This window comes from Scyliorhinus torazame, chromosome 5 (genome assembly GCF_047496885.1).
Source record: "Scyliorhinus torazame isolate Kashiwa2021f chromosome 5, sScyTor2.1, whole genome shotgun sequence".
Taxonomy (NCBI): Eukaryota; Metazoa; Chordata; class Chondrichthyes; order Carcharhiniformes; family Scyliorhinidae; genus Scyliorhinus; species Scyliorhinus torazame.
The window spans coordinates 140,463,668-140,478,981 of record NC_092711.1 but is presented as its reverse complement, the minus strand read 5'-3'; the positions used below and the strand labels follow the sequence as shown (position 1 = coordinate 140,478,981).

General features: G+C 47.5%; 1 protein-coding gene across 1 annotated transcript in view; it reads right to left on the bottom strand.

Annotated features, from left to right (window-relative positions):
- Positions 1 to 15,314, bottom strand: part of LOC140421877 (uncharacterized) — a 108,113-nt gene that overhangs the window by 81,959 nt on the left and 10,840 nt on the right. The gene's annotated exons all lie outside the window — the stretch shown is intronic.

Here is a 15,314-nt window from a genome sequence, read left to right as displayed (position 1 = left end):
CTTCTCTGTATCGTGTATTTTGATTTGAAGAAATTATCAAGAACTATAATCTGTATTGAATTCAACTCAGTCATCTGTATTTGCTTGGACAAGACAAACTTTTAAAAACTTTGAATTTGCAAGCAAATTGACCTGATCAGAGACATTTGAAAACTGTCTGAATGAAGCTACAATTTACTTCATGCATAAAGCTCTGTTTTATGTTCTGTCGAGTGATATATGAGTGCGGTGACACGAACCAAGTACAGATCTATCAGTTACCATTTCTGTTTGGAACCCCTCTAAATCATGCCACATTGCCATGAAGGTGGGCAAAGGTGTTTACATGGTTCTTTTGTTTAATTTATCTGGGTGTGAAAACTGTTGAGGGGCAAGTTGTCTGTGGTAGATTGGGAAATTACAATAAAACATATGACAATCGCCAGACAATTGCAAGCATTTAAAGAATTATTCGATATTTACGATAAATATAGATTATATTAAGGAACAGTTATCCAATAGGAAAAGTGATGAAACTCGTGTCCAACAAGAAGATTTACGGATTCCATGAGATCAAAGGAAGAAGCTCATAAAGTGTCCAAAATAGTAGTGAGCCTGAGGACTGGGAACTTGTTTTGAAATTCAGCAAAGGTGGACCAAGAAACTGATAAAGAGAAAATAGAATATGAGAACAAACTGGCGAGAAAGATAAAAACCGACTGGAAAAGCTCCGATAGGAATGTGAAAAGGAAAAGATTAGCAAAGACTAAGGTGAGTCCATTCCAGACAGAGACAGGAGAGTTTATAATGGGGAGTAAGGAAATGGCAGAGTCACTAAACAATGTGTGTCAGGGCAGCACGGTGGCCTCACGGCGCCGAAGTCCCAGGTTCGATCCCGGCTCTGGGTTACTGTCTGTGTGGAGTTTGCTCATTCTCCCCGTGTTTGCGTGGGTTTCACCCCCACAACCCAAAAGATGTGCAGGGTAGGTGGATTGAACACGCTAAATTGCCCCTTAATTGGAAAAAATGAATTGGGTACTCGAAATGATAATAAAAACACAACAGTGTGTGTCTGTCTTCACGGAGGAAGATACAGAAATTGTCCCAAAAACACTGGAGAACCAAGGGACCAGTGAGCACGAGGAACTGAAAGAGATTAGTATTAGTGAAAAAGTAGTACTGGAGAAATTAATGTGGTTGAAAGTTAATAAATCCCCAAAAGCTGCTGCTCTACATCCCAGAGTGTTGAAAGAGGCGGCTGTAGAGATAGTGGATACATTGGTGACCATCTTTCAAAATTCTATAGATTCTGGAATGGTTCCTGCAGATTGGAAGGTGGTAAATGTAACCCCATTATTTAAGGAGGGAGAGAGAAAACGGGGAACCACAGACCCATTAGCCTGACATCAGTAGGAGGGAAAATGCGACAATCTATTATAAAGGATGTGATAACATACGAATTAGGAGCAGGAGTAGGCCACTCGGCCCCTCGAGGCTGCTCCACCATTCAATAGGTTCCCGGCTGATCTGATGTAACCTCAACTGCACATTCCCGCTGACCCCCGATAACCTTTCACCCCCTGATCAAGAATCTATCCAGCTCTGCCTTCAAAATATTGCACTGCCCTTTGAGGAAGAGAGTTCCAAAGACTCACGACCCTCTGAGAGAAAAAGTGCTCCCCTGTATTCAGTGCGCAAGTTATTACTTTTAAAGCGATGCCAATTTATTAATTCTCCGACATCCATCCTGTCGAGGCCCATCAGCATCTTATACGATTCAATCAAGTCACCTAAACTTCATTGGACACAAGCCCAGCCTGTCCAATCATTCCTCATAAGACCAGCCTCCAATTCCAGGTACGAGTCCAGTAAACCTTCTCTGAACTGCTTCCAACACATTGACATCATTCCTTAAATGAGAGCAATACTGTACACAGTGCTCCAGATGTGGTCTCACCAATGTCCTGTTTAACTGAAGCATAACCTCTCTACTTTTGTATTCAATTCCCTTCATAATAAACAACAACATTCTATTAGCTTTCCTAATTACTTGCTGTACCTGTATACTCGCCTTTTGTGATTCATGATCTTGGACACCCAGATCCCTCTGAATCTCAGAGCTCTGCAATCTCTCACCATGCAGACAAAATGCTTTGTTTTTATTCTTCCTGTCAAAATGGACAATTTCACATTTTCCCACATTCTTTTCAATTTTGCAGATCTTTGCCCAATCAATTAACCTATCTATATCCCTTAGTAGTCTCCTTATGTCCTCTTCACAATTTACGTTCCAACCTATCTTTGTATCATTGGAACATAAGTCCAGGGGTTGGCCATTCAGCCCATCGAGCCTGTTCCGCCATTGTCATAAATCTGCCTGGAGACAGCAGTAGACAATATTCAAAGTCCTCAATTGATATGCATCTCTCCCCGGTAACGTGTTTAGAGCAGCTGTTTCGATAAGAATCAAATGTGAATGGCTCATGGAAGACAAACAGATTATGGAAGATTGGGAAAAGTCCATGAGCTATACATATGGTAATATGTGGACAAGGAAGTTGATCGGGGTACACAGCCAAATACACAGAAGACATAATCAAGGAATAAAAAAGGTACAATTGACCAGACCCTGAGGGACAAAGAGTGGCAGTTAACATCGAGGAGACTCCGAGAGAAAGACAGGCAGGTTCCAGCCCCCGGCCTGAAGACCAAGTTTACAGCCAAACATGTTTCTAAGTCTTAGAGCCAAGGCAGTGCAGAAAACCTTCGGGACGACAGTTTGAAATACCTTTGCTGGACCAGAGAAGGAGGTTTCCCAGACTTGAGTATCATCCCTGTATTGTGGTAACTAGAGCTGGTTATTTAATTTGGATGTTGTTTGGGGTACAGGGGAAGTGTTACCGAGTCCAGGATTGCAGATATATTTTGAAACCAAGGGTACGTTCACTGTGGGTGTTTAGTAATTCATGAATTTTAATTGTGTGAGAGTAGAGTTGTCCTGTTTATGTGCATTTGTCTTTTCTTCACTTGAATAAATACTCTTGAATAATTGCTCCATGGTGACTGGACATTCTGTTCTCACTGGGGGTTCTCCTCATACCAAAGCAAAACAAAACTACACACCTCCGCAAACTGGTGTTCCAAGTTGAGATACCCAACAGATAACATCAGCGTGCTTCATGTCACCCTTCAATACGCCTTTTTCCCCACACTGTCCCCATATCCCTTTGTGTTATTGGGATTTAGAAATCTGTCAGTCTCTGCTTTAAACACACTCAGTGACTGAGCTTCCACAGCCCTCTGGGGTAGAGAATTCCAAACATTCACAACCCTCTGAGTAAAGAAATGTCTCCTCCGAGACCCGTCCTAAGTGGCTTCCCCCTTGTTTAGAAATTATGTCGCTTGGTTCCAGACTCTCCAACCAGGGGAAACCTCTCACCTGCACCTACCCTGTCTATTCCTGTAAGCCATGATGTGGAGATGCCGGCGTTGGACTGGGGTGAGCGCAGTTAGAAGTCTTACAATACCAGGTTAAAGTCCAACATGTTTGTTTCAAATCACCAGCTTTCGGAGCACTGCTCCTTCCTCAGGTGAATCCGGAGTGATAGTAATCGACTATTTCCTGATACATCTGATAGGTAAAAAGGCTATTTTAATATAAATATTAAGACCTAGTTTTAATACCCATTTTAAAATGAGGATTCAGCACTCCTAACCTCAGGTCATGACAAAACACAGCTCCAACAGAGACACAAAAAAAGCCTGTCACATGCACAAACTAATTGGAGATAAAAACATTTTCACTGAGCAAGATGAAAAAGCTATTCTAATAAACATATTTTCAAAGACAGTTTGACATTAAGAAATGAACTGTACCAGTAAACAGATCAAGGCCAGATAAGCGCCATAGCAATATGAAGGCACCATTGTCCAGAATGTGGATAAAAGCAAAGTCAGCAGAAAACCAGTAGAAACCAGTTATGATAAAAGCACAGAATCGCATTCCATAACATACACAAATATTCAAACATGAAACATTCAGAACTTCTGTTGCACATTAAGGATGACAGTTAACCGTCGAATCAAATGTATTTGATTCTAACCCAAACCAATTAGGACAACATAAAGGTGTAGATAGATGGCTCAAGACTGACAAGATTTCCTTTAAACATGATGTTCCGTACGGCCATCTTTAGAACATAGAACATTACAGCGCAGTACAGGCCTTTCGGCCCTCGATGTTGCGCCGACCTGTGAAACCACTTTAAAGCCCATCTACACTATTCCCTTATCGTCCATATGTCTATCCAATGACCATTTAAATGTCCTTAGTGTTGGCGAGTGCACTGTTGTTGCAGGCAGGGCATTCCACGCCCTTACTACTCTGAGTAAAGAACCTAACTCTGACTTCTGTCCTATATCTATCTCCCCTCAATTTAAAGCTATGTCCCCTCGTGCTAGACATCACCAACCGAGGAAAAAGGCTCTCACTGTCCACCCTATCTAAGATGTGGATATGCCGGCGTTGGACTGGGGTGAGCACAGTATGAAGTCTTACAACACCAGGTTAAAGTCCAACAGGTTTGTTTCGATGTCACTAGCTTTCAGAGCGCTGCTCCTTCCTCAGGTGAATGAAGAGGTCTGTTCCAGAAACACATATATAGACAATTTCAAAGATGCCAAACAATGCTAGGAATGCGACCATTGGCAGGTGATTAAATCCTGACAGATCCAGAGATGGGGTAACCCCAGGTTAAAGAGGTGTGAATTGTATCAAGCCAGGACAGTTGGTAGGATTTCGCAGGCCAGATGTTGGGGGATGAATGTAATGCGACATGAATCCCAGGTCCCGGTTGAGGCCGCACTCATGTGTGCGGAACTTGGCTATAAGTTTCTGCTCAACCCTATCTAATCCTCTGATCATCTTGTATACCTCAATTAAGTTAGCTCTTAACCTTCTTCTCTCCAACGAAAACAGCCTCAAGTCCCTCAGCCTTCCCTCATAAGATCTTCCCTCCATACCAGGCAACATTCTGGTAAATCTCCTCTGCACCCTTTCCAATGCTTCCACATCCTTCCTATAATGCGGCGACCAGAATTGCACGCAATACTCCAAATGCGGCCGCACCAGAGTTTTGTCCAGCTGCAACGTGACCTCATGGCTCCGAAACTCAATCCCTCTCCAATAAAAGCTAACACACCGTACGCCTTCTTAACAACCCTATCAACCTGGGTGGCAACTTTCAGGGATCTATGTACATGGACACCGAGATCTCACTGCTCATCCACACTACCAAGTATCTTACCATTAGCCCAGTACTCTGTCTTCCTGTTATTCCTTCCAAAATGAATCACCTCCCACTTTTCTGCATTAAACTCCATTTCCCACCTCTCAGCCCAGCGCTGCAGCTTATCTACGTCCCTCTGTAACTTGTAACATCCTTCCGCACTGTCCACAACTCCACCGACTTTAGTGTCATCTGCAAATTTACTCACCCATCCTTCTACGCCCTCGTCCAAGTCATTTATAAAAATGACAAACAGCATTGGCCCCAAAACAGATCCTTGTGGTACACCACTTGTAACTGGACTCCAGTCTGAACATTTCCCATCAACCACCACACTTTGTCTTCTTCCAGCTAGCCAATTTCTGATCCAAACTGCTAAATCACGCTGAATACCATGCCTCCGTATTTTCTGCAATAGCCTACCGTGGGGAACCTTATCAAACGCTTTACTGAAATCCATATACACCACATCAACTGCTTTACTCTCATCCACCCTTTGGTCACCTTCTCAAAGAACTCAATAAGGTTTGTGAGGCACGACCTACCCTTCACAAAACCATGTTGACTATCTCTAATCAAATTATTCCTTTCCAGATGATTATACATCCTATCTCTTATAAACCTTTCCAAGACTTTGCCCACAACAGAAGTAAGGCTCACTGGTTTATAGTTACCGGGGTTGTCTCTACTCCCCTTCTTGAACAAGGGGACAACATTTGCTATCCTCCAGTCTTCTGGCACTATTCCTGTAGACAAAGATGACTGAAAGATCAAAGCCAAAGGCTCAGCAATCTCCTCCCTAGCTTCCCAGAGAATCTTAGGATAAATCCCATCCGGCCCGGGGACATATTTATTTTCACACTTTCCAGAATTGCTAACACCTCCCCCTTATGAACCTCAAGCCCTTCTAGCCTAGTAGCCTGAATCTCAGTATTCTCCTCGTCAACATTGTCTTTTTCCTGTGTGAATACTGATGAAAAATATTCATTTAGTACCTCTCCTATCTCCTCGGACTCCACGCATAACTTCCCACTACTGTCCTTGACTGGCCGTACTCTTACCCTAGTCATTCTTTTATCCCTGACATATCTATAGAAAGCTGGTTATGCTTAATCCTACCTGCCAAAGACTTCTCATGTCCCCTCCTGGCTCTTCTTAGCTCTCTCTTTAGGTCCTTCCTAGCTAACTTGTAACTCTCGAGCGCCCTAACTGAACCTTCATGTCTCATCTTTACATAAGCCTCCTTCTTCCTCTTGACAAGTGTTTCGACTGCTATAGTAAACCACGGTTCCCTCGTTCCTCCCTGCCTGACAGGTACATACTTATGAAGGACATGCAGTCGCTGTTCCTTGAACAAGCTCCACATTTCCATTGTGCCCATCCCCTGCAGTTTTCCTCTCCATCCGATGCATCCTAAGTCTTGCCTTATCGCATCATAATTGCCTTTCATCCAGATATAACACTTTTTAAAAAAATATATATTTTATTCAAGTTTTTTGGCCAAACATAACAATACGTAGTGTTTCTTTTACACAGCAATAAAGCAATATAAATAACCGTGGCCAGTTTTAAACAAATAAATAAGTAATATATAAACAAAAACAAAACACTAAACTAAATGGCAACTGCCTTGTCCAAAATAAATACTCTCCAAAAATACAGTCCAGCAATCCAATATACAATTACATATACCAAATACCTATACATATACAATAACATCCCTGAGAGTCCGTCTGATTCCTCCCCGCCCCCCCCCCCCCCCCCCTCCTGGGTTGCTGCTGTTATCTACTTCTTTTCCATTCCCTCTATCTTTCTGTGAGGTAGTCGACGAACGGTTGCCACCGCCTGGTGAACCCCTGAGCCGAACCCCTTAACACGAACTTAATCCGTTCTAACTTTATGAACCCTGCCATATCGTTTATCCAGGTCTCCACCCCCGGGGGTTTGGCTTCCTTCCACATTAACAATATCCTGCGCCGGGCTACATGGGACGCAAAGGCAACACGTCAGCCTCTCTCGCCTCCTGCACTCCCGGCTCTTCTGCAACCCCAAATATAGCCAACCCCCAGGTTGGTTTGACCTGGACCCCCACCACCTTCGAATGCACCTTTGCCACCCCCACCCAGAACCCCTGTAGTGCCGGGCATGACCAGAACATGTGGGTGTGATTCGCTGGGCCTCTCGAGCATCTCCCACACCTATCCTCTACCCCAAAAAATTTACTAAGCCGTGCTCCAGTCATATGCGCCCTGTGTAGCACCTTAAATTGTATCAGGCTTAGCCTGGCACACGAGGACGATGAGTTTACCCCACGTAGAGCATCAGCCCACAGCCCCTCCTCAATCTCCTCCCCCAGTTCTTCTTCCCATTGCCCTTTCAGCTCATCTACCATGATCTCCCCCTCGTCCCTCATCACCCTGTATATATCCGCCACCTTACCATCCCCCACCCATGTCTCTGAGATCACTCTATCCTGCACTTCCTGCGTCGGGAGCTGCGGGAATTCCCTCACCTGTTGCCTCGCAAAAGCCCTCAATTGCATATACCGAAATGCATTCCCTTGGGGCAACCCATATTTCTCCGTCAGCGCTCCCAGACTCGCAAACGTCCCATCTACAAATAGATCTCTTAATTGTACTACCCCAGCTCTTTGCCATGCTCCAAATCCCCCATCCATTCTCCCCGGAATGAACCTATGATTGTTTCTTATCGGGGACCGCACCGAAGCTCCCGTCCCTCCCCTATGCCGTCTCCACTGCCCCCAAATTCTCAATGTAGCCACCACCACCGGGCTTGTGGTGTATTTCTTTGATGAGAACGGCAACGGCGCCATCACCATTGCTTGCAGGCTAGTGCCCCTGCAGGACGCCATCTCCATTCTCTTCCACGCCGCTCCCTCCCCTTCTCCCATCCACTTACACACCATTGAAACATTGGCGGCCCAGTAGTACTCACTTAGGCTCGGTAGTGCCAGCGCCCCCCCCCCTGTCCCTACTACGCTGCAAGAATCCCCGCCTCACTCTCGGGGTCTTCCCAGCCCACACAAAACTCATAATGCTCTTCTCAATTCTTTTGAAAAAAGCCTTCGTGATCACCACCGGGAGGCACTGGAACACAAAAAGGAATCTCGGGAGGACCACCATTTTAACCGCCTGCACCCTACCTGCCAATGACAAGGACACCATGTCCCATCTCTTGAAATCCTCCTCCATCTGTTCCACCAACCGTGTAAAATAAAGCCTATGTAATGTACCCCAATTCTTGGCTATCTGGATCCCCAAGTACCGGAAGTCCCTTGTTACCTTCCTCAACGGTAAATCCTCTATCTCTCTGCTCTGCTCCCCCGGATGCACCACAAATAGCTCACTTTTCCCCATGTTCAGTTTATACCCTGAAAAATCCCCAAACTCCCCAAGTATCCGCATTATCTCTGGCATCCCCTCCGCCGGGTCCGCCACAAAGAGCAACAAATCATCCGCATACAGAGATACCCGGTGTTCTTCTCCCCCCCTAAGTACTCCCCTCCACTTCCTGGAACCCCTCAGTGCTATGGCCAGGGGTTCAATCGCCAATGCAAACAATAACGGGGACAGAGGGAATCCCTGCCTCGTCGCTCTATGGAGCCGAAAATAGTCAGACCCCCGTCCATTCGTGACCACGCTCGCCATCGGGGCCCTATACAGCAACTGTACCCACCTGATATACCCGTCTCCAAAGCCAAATCTCCTCAACACCTCCCACAAATAATCCCACTCCACTCTATCAAATGCTTTCTCGGCATCCATCGCCACCACTATCTCCGCTTCCCCCTCTGGTGGGGGCATCATCATTACCCCTAGCAGCCTCCGTATATTTGTATTTAGCTGTCTCCCCTTCACAAACCCAGTTTGGTCCTCATGGACCACCCCCGGGACACAATCCTCTATCCTCATTGCCATTACCTTGGCCAGGATCTTAGCATCCACATTCAGGAGGAAAATGGGCCTGTATGACCCGCATTGCAGCGGGTCTTTTTCCTTCTTTAGGAGGAGCGATATCGTTGCCTCTGACATAGTCGGGGGCAGCTGCCCCCTTTCCCTCGCCTCATTAAAGGTTCTCATCAGTAGCGGGGCCAGCAAGTCCAAATATTTCTTATAGAATTCAACTGGGAATCCGTCTGGTCCCGGGGCCTTCCCCGCCTGCATGCTTCCAATCCCTTTCACTACTTCCTCTGTCTCAATCTGTGCTCCCAGCCCCACTCTCTCCTGTTCCTCCACCTTAGGAAATTCCAGCTGATCCAGAAAGCACATCATTCTCTCCTTCCCATCCGGGGGCTGCGCTTCATATAATCTTTCATAAAATGCCTTGAACACTCCATTCACTCTCTCCGTTACCCGCTCCATCTCTCCCTCCTCATCTCTCACCCCCCCTATCACCCTCGCTGCTCCCCTTTTCCTCAGTTGGTGGGCCAACAACCTACTCGCCTTCTCCCCATATTCGTACTGTACACCCTGTGCCTTCCTCCATTGTGCCTCTGCCTTACCCGTAGTCAACAAGTCAAATTCTACATGTAGCCTTTGCCTTTCCCTGTATAGTCCCTCCTCCGGTGCCTCCGCGTATTGTCTGTCCACCCTCAGCAGTTCTTTCAACAACCGCTCCCTTTCCCTACCCTCCTGCTTTCCTTTATGTGCCCTAATAGATATCAGCTCCCCTCTAACCACTGCCTTCAGTGCCTCCCAGACCACTCCCACCTGTACCTCCCCATTATCATTAATTTCCAAGTACCTTTCAATACACCCCCTCACCCTTAAACACACCCCCTCATCTGCCAATAATCCCATGTCCATTCTCCAGGGTGGAAGCTGTTGTTTTTCTTCCCCTATCTCCAGGTCCACCCAGTGTGGAGCATGATCCGAGATGGCTATAGCCGTGTACTCCGTCCCCGTCACCTTTGGGATCAGTGCCCTTCCCAAAACAAAAAAATCTATTCGTGAAAATACTTTATGTACATAGGAGAAAAACGAAAACTCCTTACTCCTAGGTCTACTAAATCTCCAGGGATCTACTCCTCCCATCTGCTCCATAAAATCCTTAAGCACCCTAGCTGCAGCCGGCCTCCTTCCGGTCCTGGACCTCGATCTGTCCAGCCCTGGGTCCAGCACCATATTAAAGTCTCCACCCATTACCAACTTCCAGGTCCGGGATTCGTCCTAACATACGCCTCATAAAATTGGCATCATCCCAGTTCGGGGCATACACGTTCACCAATACCACCGCCTCCCCTTGCAGTTTGCCACTCACCATCACGTATCTGCCCCCACTATCTGCCACTATGGTCTTTGCCTCAAACATTACCCTCTTCCCCACTAGTATGGCCACCCCCCTGTTTTTTGCATCTAGCCCCGAATGAAACACCTGCCCCACCCATCCTTTGCGAAGTCTAACCTGGTCTGTCAGCTTCAGATGCGTCTCCTGAAGCATAACATCTGCCTTAAGTTTCCTTAGGTGTGCGAGTACCCGTGCCCTCTTAAATCGGCCCGTTCAGCCCTCTCACATTCCACGTGATCAACCGGGTTGGGGGGCTCTTTACCCCCCCCCCCCTTGACGACTAGCCATTTCCTTTTTCAATCCAGCTCCTCACCCGGTTCCCACGTAGCTGTATCCCCTCCAGGTGGCGCCCCCCCCCGCCCCGACCCCCCCCCCCCCATACCAGCTCCCCCTTCTCCCCAGCAGCAGCAACCCAGTTAACCCCCCCCCCGCTAGATCCCAAGCTAGCGTAATTGCACCCCCCATGTTGCTCCCAGAAGTCAGCAAACTCTGGCCGACCTCGGCTTCCCCCCCGTGACCTCGGCTCACACTGTGCGAGGCCCCCTCCTTCCTGCTTCCCTGTTCCTGCCATGATTACCATAGCGCGGGAACAAAGCCCGCGCTTCCCCTTTTGGCCCCGCCCCCAATGGCCGGCGCCCACAGCTCCTCATCCTCCCTCACCCCCTCCCCCACGACATGGGGAAGAGAGAGAAGTTACAGGGTCGCAGGTTTAACAATCTGGGAAGTCCTCTCTTCCCCCTTTTCCCCCCTTCATCCCACAAATTCACCCCCCCCACTTTTGTCCCAAACGTTCTTTTTCTGGCCCGCTCACTCCAGCTTCTCCTCGACAATAAATGTCCACGCCTCGTCTGCCGTTTCGAAATAGTGGTGTTTCCCTAGATGTGTGACCCACAGTCTCGCCGGCTGCAACATTCCGAATTTGACCTTTTATGCAACACCGCCTTGGCCCGATTAAAGCTTGCCCTCCTTCTCGCCACCTCCGCACTCCAATCTTGATACACGCGGATCACCGCATTCTCCCACCTACTGTTCCGAGTTTTCTTGGCCATCTGAGGACCATCTCTCTGTCCTTATATCGGAGAAATCTCACCACTATTGCTCGAGGAATTTCTCCAGCCCTCGGTCTTCGCGCCATAACCCGATAGGCTCCCTCCACCTCCAGCGGACCCGTCGGGGCCTCCAATCCCATTAACGAATGCAGCATCGTGCTCACATATGCCCCGACGTCCGCCCCTTCTGCACCTTCGGGAAGACCAAGAATCCTTAAGTTCTTCCTCCTCGCATTGTTCTCCAGCACCTCCAGCCTTTCCACACATCTTTTGTGTTGTGCCTCGTGGATCTCCGTTTTCACCACCAGGCTCTGTATGTCGTCCTCATTTTCAGCAGCCTTTGCCTTCACGACCCGAAGCTCCTGTTCCTGGGTCTTTTGTTCCTCCTTTAGCCCCTCAGTCGCTTGTAATATCGGGGCCAACAGCTCCTTCTTCATCTCCTTTTTGAGTTCATCTACGCAACGCCGCAGGAACTCTTGTTGGTCAGGGCCCCATATTAAACTGCCTCCTTCCGACGCCATCTTGCTTTGTGCCTGCCTTCCTGGCCGCTGCTCTTGAGGATCCACCGCAAACCGGCTACTTTCCTCTCTTTTTTCCATCCGTGTCCAGGAGGGATTCCCTTCTGGATTACCGCACAGTGTTATTTGCCATTAAAATTGCCGATGGGGCTCCTATTAAGAGCGCAAAAGTCCGTTCCACCGGGAGCTGCCGAAACGTGCGACTTAGCTGGTCATCGCCGCACCCGGAAGTCACCCAGCTATAACTCTTGCCCTGCGGTATATACCTATCCCTGTCCATCACTTAAGTAAACGTAATCGAATTGTGGTCACTGTCACCAAAGTGCTAACCTACCTCCAAATCTAACACCTGTCCTGGTTCATTACCCAGTACCAAATCCAATATGGCCTCGCCTCTCGTTGGCCTATCTACATACTGTGTCAGGAAACCCTCCTGCACACATTGGACAAAAACGGACCCATCTAAAGTACTCGAACTATAGCGTTTCCAGTCAATATTTGGAAAGTTAAAGTCCCCCATAACAACTACCCTGTTGCTTTTGCTCCTATCCAGAATCATCTTTGCAATCCTTTCCTCTACATCTCTGGAACTTTTCGGAGGCCTATAGAAAACCCCTAACAGGGTGACCTCTCCTTTCCTGTTTCTAACCTCAGCCCATACTACCTCAGTAGACGAGTCCTCATCAAACGTCCTTTCTGCCACCGTAATACTGTCCTTGACTAACAATGCCACCCCACCTCCTCTTTTACCACCTTCCCTGAGCTTACTGAAATATCTAAACCCCGGCACCTGCAACAACCATTCCTGTCCCTGCTCTATCCATGTCTCCGAAATGGCCACAACATCAAAGTCCAAGGTACCAACCTATGCCGCAAGTTTTTTCATAGAATTTACAGTGCAGAAGGAGGCCATTTGGCCCATCAAGTCTGCACCGGCTCTTGGAAAGAGCACCCTACCCAAAGTCAACACCTCCACCCTATTCCCCATAACCCAGTAACCCCACCCAACACTAAGGGCAATTTTGGACACTAAGGGCAATTTATCATGGCCAATCCACCTAACCCGCACATCTTTGGACTGTGGGAGGAAACCGGAGCACCCAGAGGAAACCCACGCACACACGGGGAGGATGTGCAGACTCTGCACAGACAGTGACCCAAGCCGGAATCGAACCTGGGACCCTTCTGGTTTTCCGTAAGCTACGTTACCTGCCCCGAAGTACTATGAAACCTATCCCCACCCTTAAAAAATGATTTAGGCAAAAAAAACAGCAGGCAATGGAATGAAAATAAAAACCACAGCAAAATGTTCACTTTCGCCGCCTGTACCCGACCAGCCAACGACGGGGGAAGACTATCCCACCTCAGTAGATCTGCCCTAACACTACCTACCAGACTCGTAAAGTTCTACTTACGAGACCGCATCCAATCCTGGGCCACCTGCATTCGCAAATACATGAGTGGGTTGTTGCCACCTGAAATGACAATCCCCCCTCCCCACACCACAAAACACTCACATTTACCCAAATTCAATTTCTAGTCCGAAAATGCCCCAAATCTCCGAAGCAGTTTCATTATATTCCCACAGAAGACTTTGGGTCCAACAGATCATCAGCGTACAGGGACACCGTGGGCTGGATTCTCTGAGCCCGCGCCGGGTCGTAGAATCCGATGGTGGGGAGTCCACGTCATAATTTGACCATTCACCTGAGGAAGGAGCTGCACTCCGAAAGCTAGTGATTCGAAACAAACCTGTTGGACTTTAACCTGGTGTTGTAAGACTTCTTACTGTGCTCACCCTAGTCCAACGCCAGTATCTCCACATCATCATTCCCCCTAGGCATTTGGTAGACCTCCATCACTTCAGTTAGGTCTGCAAACGTCCCACCCAAGAACAAGTCCAAAAAGCATTTGATCCCCAAGCGGTCCCATTCCTAAAACCTGGCATCCAAGTTCGCTGGAATGGATCTATGGTTACCACTTCCTGTACCAGCCTCCCTGAACTGGCGCCGGAATGTGACAATTAGGGGCTTTTCACAGTAACTTCATTTGAAGCCGACTTGTGACAATAAGCTATTTTCATTTTAATTTTCACTAATCGGAGCCTTCCTATACATGCCCTCCAAACCAAAATGAAATCGACACTCGTTCCAAACCCTCAAAGTGGAAACCACCACTGGGTGTGATGAATATCTACCCGGCAATAAAGGAAGGGGTGCCGAAATCAATGCCCTTGAGGAAGTGTCTCTACACAAGGCCTCCTCCACTCTACACCATACTGACCCTGATCCAACAAGCATCTTCGGACCATAACAACAGTAGCAGTCCCAGTAGCAACACTGAAAATTGGGAAGAGCCAGGCCACCCCCAAGTCCATTTCTCTCCAAACAAACTCTTTTCATACAGGGGACCCTCCCTGCCCATTCAAAGCCCAAGACAATAATGTTGCTCTTTTTAATGAGTGGAATACTATCCCCCCAATCGGCAACAATAATGTTACCAAAGTAACTAGATGTGGCAGTTATTAATGATAATATTGCTTTTCAGAATCGCCAGGTATCAAATGATACCACTGCAAGGCTTTACCGGATATCGATCAAAGACCAAACAACCTGTTAGTCAGTTCAAGTTCAAAGATAGTTTATTTACACACAGAGATTACTTCGACATGCAACATAAAACACTACAAGTTAATCTACACCTAACAACTACAATAACCTAAACTTAATTTCAGGGCAACCGGCTCTTTGCAGATGAACAAGGCCTTTGTTCGGATCTTGCGTGGCTGGGAAGAAGAAGTGGCTTTGTTTCTGCTGGGCTCATCCGTCTGGTAGCGATCGTTGGTCTTGAACTTGTCTTCTGGTCACAATGCTACACTTGGTTTCAGGCGTAGGGCGGGGCCAAGAGAGCCGCTGTGCCAGGACCAAGAGAGATTGAACACATGACAGTGTCTCTCTTTATCCTTTGGGGGGTTTTGCGCTCTTTTGGGCGGTCATTAGCTTTGGACCCAATAGTTCGGCAGGCTTTGATTACTGCCTTCGATTTGAGCCAATAAAAGGGAGGGTGCCTTGATGGCTGGGCGTGTCCTGAGCGGTCATTGATGTTGGCTGTTTGGGCTTCCTGGGTGAAGGGAGTGGCACCAATGTGTCTGGAATTGTATCTGATACCTAAGC